The sequence below is a fragment of the Crocodylus siamensis genome, chromosome 5 (assembly GCF_052110815.1).
Source record: "Crocodylus siamensis isolate JL-2025a chromosome 5, ASM5211081v1, whole genome shotgun sequence".
Taxonomy (NCBI): Eukaryota; Metazoa; Chordata; order Crocodylia; family Crocodylidae; genus Crocodylus; species Crocodylus siamensis.
This window is the reverse complement of record NC_143399.1, coordinates 143,748,757-143,762,311: the sequence shown is the minus strand read 5'-3', so window position 1 is coordinate 143,762,311 and position 13,555 is coordinate 143,748,757. Positions and strand designations below refer to the sequence as shown.

At 46.5% G+C, this 13,555-nt stretch overlaps 1 long non-coding RNA gene across 1 annotated transcript in view; it reads right to left on the bottom strand.

Annotated features, from left to right (window-relative positions):
- Window positions 1–219: 219 nt before the first annotated feature.
- Window positions 220–13,555, bottom strand: part of LOC149864693 (uncharacterized) — a 52,015-nt gene continuing 38,679 nt past the window's right edge. Inside the window, exon 4 of the long non-coding RNA XR_016442709.1 lies at window positions 220–1,252. This is a non-coding gene — a long non-coding RNA (uncharacterized LOC149864693). The remainder of the gene's footprint in view (window positions 1,253–13,555) is intronic.

The following is a 13,555-nucleotide window of genomic DNA, read 5'->3' as shown; positions in this document are numbered from 1 at the left end:
CAACAAATCAACATTACTATATGTTTTAGAAGGAGAGGAGTTATATTGCAATGGAAAAGGAAAAATAATGAATAAATATATGTTTAAATAAACCAATACATAAATTGCGCTGCAATTTCTAAATGTGCAAAAGGAAACATTAATGATTCACAGAGTAATTTACCACTTTTGTAAAATGTTAAATATGCAGAAAGTCATACACTTATTCCTATTCCGCCTACGAGATGACTCAGGTTAATTTGCTTGCCTAAAAATATGCATCTTTCATCAAGAAAACAATTCTATTCTACCCAGGAAGCTATACAGCTCTCCTATTCTGTCAACGGACAGCCTTATACACCTCCAGCAGATATAAGCAATGAGTAGAGAGTTGCCTTCAGGCACTGCTAGGAAATGGTATACATGGTTGGATACAGGGGTGGAAACAAACTCCTGTCCTTCCAGTTGACTCAGGCCTGTATATTATACATCGTCATCTCAAAATTCAATTGCCCAGAAAGGAGATGCTTACCATGAGGATGCCACCTCTTTGCCCATGGCCTATGGTTAAGGCACTTTTCCAGGAGATAGAAAATAGGATACAAACTCTTTCAGTCTGAGTGGGCCTATAACCCAGGACTTCTACTTCCTGAGCAAGTGCCTTAACCATTAGTTCCATTAGGCCAGATTCCTCTCTCCGCTTTAGAAACATAACTTGCCAGAGTATAAACCCAAAACAGTGTAAATAAACCTTGTCAAAATACCCTGTGCAATCACTTCAGTTGCTTTTCTTGATATTTCTTTGTAATCTGAATAAACCAGCAATTTGAACGGAGTAGAAAGCAATGACATCTGAATGGTTATGCCATCATCATCAGTAGTCCTTCAATATGAGTACAAGTCTTCCACTGCTAGGAAAGTCAGAGAGTCCAGAGATGACTGAAGAAGTTAATTTGAGGTCCAAATGTTTTGACTGAATACATGGCAAACAGTTCCAGGAGAGAGTGGATCTTAGTAATGTCATCTATCAGACTCCAGAGTAAGGACAGTTTGCTTGAAATGCTCAATGCCTCTTCATACATCACAGCACCTTTGGGGATAGTTCAGAGTTCAGGTCTCCCAGGCATTTATGTAATATCACATTTCTTTAAAACATTTCTTCTTCCCTATTGCATGCTATACATCTAGCATGACCACAAGGGGCTAATGCACAGACTTTAACTTTATCACCTCTTATTGTGACTGATCGATTTGAAAGCAAGGTCCCCGACTGCTGTAAAAAAAAAGGAGATTTTTGCATTACCATCACATCTGCTTGTTGGACAAGGAAGACCAAAGGGTCCGAAAGACATTGCCCTTTATGGTCTGTAGCAGAAACACTTCCTTTGCTACTCTTTATTAAACTAAGTGTTCATTTACCAAACGTCATGTCAATTTCAAAACATATTTTGAGCTGAATAGCCAGTGTGCATATTAAAAGGGATTAACATGCAAACACAAGTGTTCATAATTAATTAAAGCCAAAGGAAAATAATCCTTGCTGAAAATATTCTGTTTCTTCATCACAAAATAAATTTGTAAAGGAGCAGTTAGAAAATCATAACAGCACCACAGACCCAGAAAAGTGAACTTCAACTGGATATAAAAAGTCTTCAAGGAGCAGCTGGCAGTTTAACTTAGTTGATTAAGAGTGTGGGGCTTACACCAAGGTCACAGGTTTGATAACTGGTTATACTAGATAATATTTTGAGGTCCCTTCCAGACTTATTTCTCTATGAGATGCCACCTCACTTCTATCTCAACAAGAGGAAGCATTTGGTTGGACAACAGAGACAATGTATTATCACTGGAATAGGAGGAGAAGCTCCAGCACAAACCAATCATTACAAGGGATTGTTGCCAATCAGGCCAGGAAAGGGAATGTCTTTTCCCAGGAGTGAAGGGTAAAAGATGAAACCTTAGGTTTTGCTACAGCCCTTTGATCAGCTAAGGCAGGGGCAGGCAATTATTTTGGGCGGAGGGCTGCTTACCCAGTTTTGGCAAGTTGTTGAGAACCATATGGGTAGCCCTGCTCATTGATAGGTGCCCCGCCCCCAATCACCATCTTGGGACCAATGTCCCAGGGCCAGTGCCAGTGGGGTGCAGAGTGAGGCACAGGCTGGCAGGAGTCTGTGGAGCTGGGCAGGGCTGCACTAGCAGGGAGAGTGGGGAGCTGGCCTGGCTCTATACAGCCCTTGCCAGTCAGGTCCATGTCTTCCTGCTGCCCTGCTCTGAGCCCCACCGGCGCTGGCCCCAGGACACTGGTGTGGGCCCCATGCTCCCACTCACTCCCAGTGCCCCCCAGCCCCATGGTACAGGCAGAGGGCAGCACACAACTCTGACCCCCCACTCACTGGCAGGGAAAAAACTGGTGCAGAGCATGAGGGAAAAGTGGCCCCTCCTCCGCCCCACAGCCAGGGGCTGTCCTGAGCAGGGACAGGCAGCCCCACATGGGCTGCAAGTGGCTGCAGCACGTTGTGCCAGCAGGGCCACTTTTCCCCATGCTCAGAAGTAGCTTGTAACCCATGGCTGCTGACAGCTGGGCCCCATGCCAGCTCTGGGCTCACCCGTTGGGGCTACACAGGGCAGCAGCAGCTGCCTGGCGTGGAGGAAAGTGCTCCCCCCACCCCCTTTTGCCACATCAGGCAGCGTTTTCTACTGCTGCCCACCCAGAGCTTGCACAGTGGGTAGTACAGCGACAGAGATGGCAGCCACACTGCAGCCTACCACAGCACATGGTGGGGCCTCTTTCCTCCATGCCAAGCAGCTGCTGCCACCACACACAGCCCCAATGGGTGAGCCCGGAGCTGGCGCAGGGCCCAGGCTGGCAGCAGCGGCAGGTTACAAGCTGGTGCTGAGCACAGGGAAAAGCGGCCCCTCCCCTGCCCCATGGCCAGAGCCCCTTGCTGCAGCTACTCAAAGCCCACATGGGGCTGCCTGTGTCTGCTCAGGAGAGCCCGCACAGGCTGTGAGCAGCTGCAGCACAGGGCACCAGCCACAGGGCGAAGGAGGGCACTGGGAGTGAGTGGGGACAGAAGCTTGGGGCCTGCACCGGTGTCCCAGGGTCAGCGCCGGCAGGACCAAGAGCAGGGCAGCAAGAGCACCGAGTCCCAGTAGGCAGGGGCTCTATGGAGCTGGGTCACTTCCCTCCTCTCCCTTCTGGTGCTGCCCTGAAGGACAGGAACTGAGCTGGCCCAGCCCTGAGGACTGGGGTGATACCCACAGTCCTCCCCTGGCTCCTGGTGCAGCCACATGGTCCCAGGCCAGAAGCCCCTGCTAGCCAGGGGATTCTGGATGGGTGTGGGGGAAGGGCCAGGTGGGCCTGCTGTTGCAGGAGCCTGCTGGGGCTTCCCCTAGGTCCTACTGCCCCTGGGTCCTGTCATTTTGACAGGAACCAGGGACAGATAAATATTAATTTTCTAAATTTTTTTAGGGGCCTTTCAGGCTGGATAGAATGGCCCAGCAAGCCAAATCTGGCCCATGGGTCATATTTTGCCCACCCCTGAGCTAAGGGGCAAGAGTAGTAGCCAGTTTGACCTCATGTTCCTCTTATTCAGCAATTTCAACCTTTTCCTGTGACCAGCATTCTGTATCAACCTAACTGCCAGCACTACCTTGGATAATTGCCAATAAAAGATAAAGGCTAAAACATCTAGGTTCCAGAAGTAAACATGCATAAGGCCCACCAGCTAAAGAAAATGAGGGGACCTGAAGTGTAGAGGATCTTGAGCATAGGTGGTGGAAAGGGTAGGCTAACGGGGATTAGCCCCCCAAACACAGGGCAGTGGTAGGGTCACAAGACAGCCCTGCCCAGGGCTTCTGGCAGCTGTATCAGGGGTGGGGAGGGAGTGGGGCATGGGACTGAGCTGCGAGCAGCTCATCTGGGGGGCATGGCTCCTGCTGCTACACACCCTGGGAGGCTTGGGGGGGCATGTGCCCCCAAATCTGGGTAGGGCAGGGCAGGCTGCCATTGCAGGTTCGGGCCAGGGCTGTGCCAAGCTGTTCTGACTCGGAGCAATGTTGGGCAGGAACTGGGGTTCCAGGGGCTCCATCCCCTCTGGCCCAGTGGCACAGGCGAGACTGGTCCCACACCAGACCCTAGCTTTGGGCCCCCCAGGAAGTGCACAGTAAGGGCCAGGGCTGGTGCAAGGAAGCGGCTGGGACTGGTGGAGGGCTGGGGGGTGGCAGATTCATTGGCAAGGGGGACATCAGCACTGGCCTTGATCATGGGGGAAGGGGTGGCCACATGGGCACACCAGGCCCCAGCCCCAATTCTAGGCCCGGCCCGGCTCAGCTCTGTTCCCTCCTGATCCCTGCCTGCTCCCAGCCCCAACCCCAGCCCCTTTCCCTCGCAGACTTTCCCACCGGTATGGGGCATGCATGCACATGCACACACATACTCAACTGCCCCCTCCCAAAAAAAAAATATCCCCCTCTGCTTATGATCTTGAGTTCAGGATCCTGAGGAAAGGAAGGAAGGACAGTAACAGAGTAAGGATCCTGGACTTCAGAAAAGCAGACTTTAACTCACTCAAGGAACTCATAGACAGGATCCCCTGGGAACCTAGTCTGAGGGGAGAGGAGTCCAAGAGAGCTGGCTGTACTCTAAAGAATCCTTACTGAGAGTGCAGGAACAAACTGTCCCAATGTGCAGGAAGACTACTAAGTATGGTGAAAGACCAGTTTGGATTATAAGAGAACCCTTCAATAAGCAAAAAAAAAAAATCACAAAAAGGAAGCTTATAAGAGTGGAACCTTGGGCCATGTGTAGACAAGAGGCCTGTGTGGACAACACTTTAAAGTGGGCTAAATGCTTTTGCATTACTTTAATGGTGTTGGTGTTTGCATGCTTCAGTAGCATATTTCACATTAATTTCAGTCGCTGTAGGAAATTTGGTGGCATAATGCACCTTATAGTTTCATAGTTTGTAGGGTCAGAAGGGACCTGAGCAGATCATCTAGTCCGACCCCCTGCCATGGCAGGAAGGAATACTGGGGTCAAATGACCCCCAGCAAGATGTTCATCTAACCTCCTCTTAAACACCCCCAGGGTAGGAGCCTGCACCACTTCTCTTGGAAGCTGCCCCTAGCCGCCCTGACTGTGAAGTAGCGCCTCCTGATATCTAACCTAAATCTACCCTCTGCCAGCTTGTGACCATTATTCCTGGTCACTCCTGGCAGTGCTCGGGGAAACAGTGACTTCCCCAATGCCTGCTGATCCCCCCTGACTAGTTTATAACAGGCCACAAGATCCCCTCTCAGCCTTCTCTTTTGGAGGCTGAACAGGTTCAGGTCCCACAACCTGTCCTCATAGGGCCTGCCCTGTTGTCCCCTGATCATACGAGTGGCCCTCCTCTGGACCCTCTCCATGCTGTCCACATCCCTCTTGAAGTGTGGTGCCCAGAATACTCCAGCTGCGGCCTGACCAGTGCCGCATAGAGGGGGAGGATCACCTGCTTGGACCTGCTCGAGAGCATCTGTGGATGCATGCCAAGGTGCGGTTGGCCTTCCTGACTGCCTCTCCACACTGCCGGCCCATGTTCATCTTGGAGTCAATGAAGATCCTTTTCCGCCTCCGTGCTGATAAGAGGGGAGTTCCCCAACTTGTAGGTATGGTGCCGGTTGTTCCTCCCGAGGTGCATCACCTTGCACTTGTCTGTGTTGAAACCCATCCTATTCTCATCCACCCACCCTTGTAACCTGTCAAGGTCTGATTGTAGCCTGTTGCATCCTTGCAGTGTGGCCACATCCCCCCACATCTTAGTGTCATCAGCAAATTTGAACAGGGTGCTTTTTACCCCCTCATCCAAATCACTGATGAAGATGTTGAACAGTGCGGGCCCGAGGACCGAGCCCTGTGGAACCCCACTGCCCATGTACTTCCAGGTTGAGAAGGACCCATCTACTACCACCCTCTGGGTACGGCCCTCCAGCCAGTTGGCGACCCATTTGACTGTGTGGGTGTCTACACCACAGCCCCCCAGTTTCTTAATGAGAACAGGGTGAGAGACGGTGTCAAAAACCTTCCGGAAGTCCAGGAAGATTATATCCACTGCTACTCCTGCATCTAACGATCTGGTGATCTGATTGTAAAAGGCCACCAGGTTGGTCTGACAGGACCTTCCACTGATGAACCCATGTTGGTTGCCCCTAAGCATGCAGTCTCCTGCTGGCCCCTCCTGGATGTGTGCCAGCATAATTTTCTCAAACAGCTTGCCTAGGATCGAGGTAAGACTAACCAGCCTATAGTTTCCTGGGTCCTCCTTCCTGCCTTTTTTGAAGATGGGGACCACGTTGGCCCTCTTCCAGTCCTCTGGTACCTCACCAGAGCACCACAAGTGCTCATAAAGTTGTACCAGGGGACTTGCAATGACCCCAGCCAGTTCCTTTAGAACTCTAGGGTGGAGATCATCCAGGCCGGCTGACTTGAATACGTCCAACCCCTCCAGAAGCTCCCTATCTAAATCCTCACTAACCCGTGGTCCAGGTGTGCCTCCCCCAGGGCCCGAGGGATGACTTGGGGCACAGCAAACTAAAACTCCTTCAAGGTGTTTTAGTTTGCTGCCCCTACAGCTGTGGAGCAAAGCACCAGGCTCTGTGCAGCTCAGGAGCTCTGCAAGAAACACTTCAGGCAGCCTGGCAGCAGCCCGGGAAAGCAGGCTCCACCCAAGAAAAATGGTGAACCTGATTTCCATGCCCCCTCCCCCCTTGGACCCTGCCTGCCTGAGCTGTGCAGGGGCCTTGTGCTTCTCCCCATGGCTGCAGTGCCCCCCAGGACTGCCCAAGCCACATGCCTGCAAGCGGATGCCACCTGGGGTGAGGTCTGCTGCTGCCACAGAGGGAAGCACCAGGCCCCTCCCCCCCAGCCCAGGGACCACTCCACCTGCCAACAGCTCACCCTCCCCACCAGAGAGGCAGGTAAGTCAGCAGGGTGTGTGCATGACACAGGGGTTTAACCAGCCCTAAATTGAAGCAGTATTTTTTAAAACCCACTACTTCAATTTAGGGCCCCCATTTCATCTACACATACCCTTAGACAAACAACTAGGGAAGAATATAAGAGTATTGCTTGGGCATGCAGGGATGAAATCAGAAAGGCCAAAGAGCAATTGGAGTTGCACCTAGCAAGGGGCATGAATGGTAACAAGAAGGGTTTCTCCCAGTATGTTAGCAACAGCAAGAAGATCAGGGAAAGTGTGAATCCCTTACTAAATGGGTGAGGCAACCTAGTGACAGAAGATGCAGAAAAGGCTGAAGTACTCTATGCCTTTTTCACTTCAGTTTTCAGGCAAGGTCATCTCCCAGACTACTACACCTAGCAGTACAGTTTGGGGAGGTGACCATCCAGCTGTGCCAAAGAACAGGTTAGGGACTATTTAGAAAACCTGGACTTATACATGTCAATGGAGCCAGATAGGATGCACCCAAGAGTGTTGAGGGAGTTGGCTAACGTGACTACAGAGCCACTAGCCATCATCATTGAAAACTCATGGCAATCAGGAGAGGTTCTAGACAACTGGAAAAAGGCAAATATAATGCCCACATCTAAGAAAGGGAAAAAGGAGGATCCAGGGAACTACAGACTGGTCAGCCTCACCTTTGTCACTGGAAAATCATGGACCAGATCCTCAAGGAATCCATTTCTAAGCACTTGGAAGAGGAGAAGAAAGCGATTAGGAGCAGTCAGCATGGATTCACCAAGGGCAAGTCATGCCTTACCAACCTGACTGCCTTCTAGGATGACATAACTGGCTCTTGTAGATGTGGGGAAAGCAGTGGATGTAGTATACCCTGACTTTAGCAAGACTTTTGATACCATCTCCCACAACATTCTCACAGGCAAGCTAAGGAAGTACAGGCTGGGTGAATGGACTGTTAAATGAATAGAAAACTGGCTGAAGCATCAGCTCAGAAAGTAGTAATCAATGGCTCAATGTCTATTTGGCAGCTAGTATCAAATGGAGTGCCTCAGGGAGGGGTCCTGGGGCCAGTTTTGTTCAATATCTTCATCTATGATCTGGAAGATAACATAGAGTGCACCATCAGCAAGTTTGCAGATGACATTAAGGTGTGGGGAGTAATAGATACACTGAAGGGTAGGGCCAAGATTCAGAATTGGAGGATTGGGCCAAAAGTAATCTCATGAGGTTCAACAAAGACAAGTGCAAAGTCTTGCACTTAGGATGGAACACCATGCACCAGCACAGGCTGGGGGATGACTGGCTAAGGAGCAGCTCTACAGAAAAGGACCTGGGGGTTACAGTGGACAATAAGATGGATACAAATCAGTAGCGTGCCCTTATTGCCAAGAAAGCTAACAGTGTACAGGGCAGCATTAGTAGGAGCATTGCCAGCAGATCAAGAGAAGTAATTATTCGGCTCTATTCTGCACTGGTGCAGCCATATCTAGAGTACTGTATCCAGTTTTGAGGCCCCCCCGCCTCAACTATAGATAGGACATGGACAAGTTGGAGAGAATCCAGCTGAGAGCAATGAAAATGGTTAGGGGGCTCGGGCACATGACTTCTGAAGACAGGGTGAGGGAACTGGGTTTATTTATTCTGGAGAAGAGATGTCTGGGGGAGGATTTGATAGCAGTCTTTAACTACTTGAAGGGTAGCTCCAAAGAGGATGGAGTTAGACTGTTCTCATTGGTGACATATGAAAGAACAAGGAGCAATGGTCTCAAGTTGCAGCAAGAGGTTTATGTTGCATATTAGGAAAAACTCTCTCACTAGGATCAAGTGAAGCACTGGAACAGGTTACCTAGAGCAGTGGTCTCCAAAGTGGGGTGAATGCACCCCAGGGAGTGAGCAAGACGATTCATTGGGGTGCAGGAAGAAAATATTAGAACTTCTATTTATATGTATATTGGGGGTGCGTGCTCAAAAATATTTTACTGATGGGGTGCACGATCAAAAAAGTTTGGAGACCCCTGACCTAGAGAGATGGTGGAATCTCCATCCTTGGAGGTTTTTAAGATCCAGCTAGACAAAGCCTTTGCTGGGATAATCTAGTTGAGGATGTTCCTGCTTTGAACAGGAGGTTGGACTATATGACCTCCCAGGGTCCCTTCCAACCATAATTTTCTATGATTCTGTGATTCTATGTTCACAGACAGAAGTCTCCCTGACTCCAAGGGATGAGGTTGGAGGTCTTAGAAACAAACCAGTTTGGTAGGGAGACTTAATCCAAGTTACTGATCATGTGGCAGGACTCTAATAAAACACTAGCATGAAGGACTGGGTTGGTAAATACTGCCATGTGTTATGGCCTGTCATTTAAAACTCATCTCCAAGACTGTTTCTTTCCCTTCTGAATGTGTTCAGTAAAGCTTTTGTTTAGAAGAGGATATAGAAACTTCAGAAGGTTTAGCTTAGAACTGAAAGTTCTCATGAACACATAATTTTAGGAGAAAATACAAACAGAAATGTAAATTATAGCATTACAAAAAGTAAACAAATGCAAATAAAATACTCATACTAAACAGAAAATTTACTTCAGTTAGGTAGTATTAAAAAGTCTTTATCAATAGCTTTCAAATAGTCATAAATCGTGGAAACTTAGGAGGTGACATACATGACTGAAAACATAGGATAATATACTAGGTTGAAGGTATATAAAAAGTAGTGAATGAGAACAAAACCATGTGAAAAAGGAAAAGTAATCAGTTCATCATTAACCTTTAAAAAACTCCTTAATTATCTGAAAATATGATAATCTAGACCTGAAGGTTTTTAGAAAGCTGGAGCATTTTAGAAATATATAATGATAGAGGGTTTCCTAATGGTTCTAGTGAAATCAAAGTTTTACTCAAGAATAATATCCCAATTTGAGATATAGGTTTTAAATTATAATATAAATTGTAGGAGCAAAACATCCATCAGTACCACTAGATATTTCTATATCATCTTTTCAGTCCCTATGGGGACTTCCATCACAATTGGCATGGCTTTTGTCAGAGAAGCAGCACAATGACAGTAGCATAACAAGCAATGGGTGACTGGGGCACCAGCCCCAGGCCCTCACTTCATAGGGGCACAAGAACAGCAGCTGCCACAGCCAGCCTAGCCCCTTCCACCATTGCTGCCACCAAAGGTACAGATCCTGGCTGTCACACCTCTGCACAATGGCATCAGTTGGTTTGGGTATGCATTAGTGATCTCAAAATACAAGTCAGCAAATAACTGCTAATACGCATATGACATGTGCCCAATACCTGCAAGGAAGAGATTGGAATATGCTTTCCTATAACTGATAAAATAATAAAAGGTACAACATACAAGTAAAACAGCTTATTGCAGCTGCTGTCTGCTCCTCAGAGACAACTTCTGTTCTTGCTCAGTCATCAGAGTCTCAAGTGCTCAAGCATTTGCTGGATTGGCTGGCAGTGGTAGTTTTATGTGAAACCTGCAATGGGGCAAGTTTACTCACTCCCATTCAATTAATAAAGGCATGCATCTTTCTCATGTGCTCTTCAAGTCTAGTTGGTTTACTACAGAGAAATGTGGCTTAAAAGGACAGAATGTTTACGATGTGTACCTGCTGTCCAGAGCACCATCCTAGCAAAATGGTACATGCAGAAAAGTTCCAAAAAACAAGCCACATCCAATATTAATAACTTTCTGTTTCTGAATAAATATAATTAGGATTAAAACTGCAATTTTAATACTCTATAACTGACAGTCAAGTAACATGGACATGGCACTATATCTCTGAGAGGTTCTGCTGTGAATTAGACTGTTCTTTATTTATGCTGGCCTCTTGGAACCGTTTTAATCATCAGGAACTACTGAAGTACTGTGGCTTCAGCTTTATTCCTTTGTATGTCTTTGGTATGCCCCCTATGTTAACGGTAACCAAACAAGTGGCTTACAGAGATGCTTTATTATAGTTTCAGCCAGAAAAAAAAACTTAAGCGCATCAGCCTTCTAGCTGCTTTCCCAGTGCCTAAATGGTGCAAAAAATAGCTGGAAACAAGGCCAAGAAAGCCTAGCGCTTCTGTCTATACCTCCAGCTCTCCCCTCTCCCCCTGCTCCAAATATTACAAATACTTGAAACTGGTCAAACTTATGCTCCCAAAGTACTTCAGATGGATACAGGAAAAGCCTCTCCATTGCAAGATAGTCAATATTTCATTATTCATTTCTTGTCATTTCAAATGACAACATGCATTTTGTGGTTATGATAATATACTGTAGTATGTGCTAGACTGGAATACTGAGGATAAGCTTTGTCCCTTTGACTCCCTAATTTCTAGATTTTCTAAATATTTGAATTATGACTACTTGTTGCATCTTCTCTCATTTGGTCTCATTTCTTCCTCCTTCTGCCTACCATTAGTTTGTTCTTTTTCCACTCAGTCCACATGAGTATGCTGTATTCTTCACTCAGAATGTTAGCTTTTATGGCATCTACAAATTTAAGTGGTCCATTTTCTCCTGTATCTCCAACTAACGCATTACTACTAAACCCATTTATCAGCCATATGATGCTCAAGACAACGACTGAAAGCATGAATAATAGTAACCTGGCCTATCTCAAACCATTCTGCCAAATTACTAAATGCACTGTGCTTTTCTTTCACATGAAAGATTACATGGGTGACTGAACACAGAAAATTACTGCTGGTGAGACAGCTCAGCTGCAGCAGTAACATTTGCCTATAGTGCAACAGTCCCACTCATAAATCCTATAGTATGTCACTTAATTTAAAAATTTGTTTAAAATGTTCATCACCCTATACAGTACATTAACCTCTCCCTAGTAATCCACTTAGACTTGATTTCCATTTAACAGCCCAGCAGTGTTTAATAAATCTTTTAATGTATCTTTTTGAAAACTGAATTTATAAGAAAACAACTGACTTTCATTGTCAAGGATGTGTTTCACCCATAACTCCAAAAATATGCTCTTCAAACCTCACTAGAATTATAATGCAAACAAGGCTGAAGCAGCCACAAGTATCTCTCTATATTTACTTCTCTCCTCTGATGATCTCCTCTCATTACAAATTATGACACATGCACAGAATATAAAATCAAGAACTGAAGTACAAAGCCAAAGAAGGGAAAAAGAACTTTGTTAAATTTAATGTGCTGCAGGCTTCCATGTATTTATTATTTTATTTCCCTTCTTTATGTAAGTTCATTACAAAAGGAGAAAGTGAAGGAAGCAAAATGCTTAAGCTACTCTCAGGCTGCTATCAATTACAGCTAGCTCAGGTGTCTCTACCTTACACTGTAGTCTGTAACATAGCCATATTCTCAAAAAGAAAAAAAATATTAAAACATCATTCGTTCTAAGTAAATCAGCTCGTAGTATGAACAGTCAGTTCAGATGAGCACCATATCGTGCTGCTGCTACCAAACCAAGTAAGGTGATGCATGTCCTAGAAATCAATATAAATAGTACATAAAGAATCATTGGTACATATTTTTTTTAATTTCTCTTCTTACTCACTTGAGCAAAGCTTTTGGTTTGGAATGAGTTTAATCTTTGCTTTAAATCAATGGATCTCCCATCTTCCCTGTCAAAAGCAGATATGCCCTTTTGCAATTTAAAAAATTGTCATTTTTAAAAGAAAAATCACACTTATTGAGAGACTCAATAACTTATCTGGTAATATAGTGTTGTTTTATAGTTCAGAGCAACTTAAGTAATAAGATGTAGGGCCATGTGATGCTTCGGTCACTGATTCAGTTCAGCAGAGATTCGACCCCATTCAGTGGCCAAATCTCTGAATTGAATTGGGAGACCCTTGAATCTCTCCAAATCAAATCGGAACCCTCCAAATTGATTCAGAGAGATTCAGCAATTTGGACACAGACAGAGTTTAAATTACATACCTCTAGGTACCAAGCAGTTTATGAATGTTGTGATGCTGGGGCAGATGGAGCATCCCACAGGAACATGTCGGGGGGGAAGGTCTACAGCGAACTCAGCAGCAGACCCAGAAGTGGACCAGGAGCACTTCCAGTCCACTTCTGGGCCTGCTGGGGAGCACACTGGGGGCCCTCCTGCACCCCCCCGGCTTGGTGACTGGTACTTCCTGGGTCGGGGGGAGCATCTGGGGTCCCCCCCCGTGGCTTATCGCTGAGTTGGGGGCAGGGCATGGAGAAGCCCCCAGTGGATCTGGCAGTTCACTGCTGAGCATGCAGGGGGGCTGCCTCCATGCTCCTTTGGGATACTCTATCTGCCCCAGCATCGTAGCATTCATGAGCCATACCTGGCACCTCAAGGCATGTAGAAAAAAACATTTAAAGTTGTGTTTATGGCCGAATCACTGATTCGCCAAATCAGCATCGAATCTTCAGATTCAGATTTGGCCAAATCAAATCTGGGACAGTGATCCGAATCAATTAATCGAATCACCGTCCCTGATTCAGGCTGAATTCAAATCCGAATCGAATGGGACCCATTTTCCTAGTAAGCAGGCATTTTTCCTCATGAAACAACTACTGGTCTTCTTTGCTGCCCTCTCTTGAAGGGAAATCCCTTAATGCCCTTCTTTCCCTATATATTTGTAATGTAACCT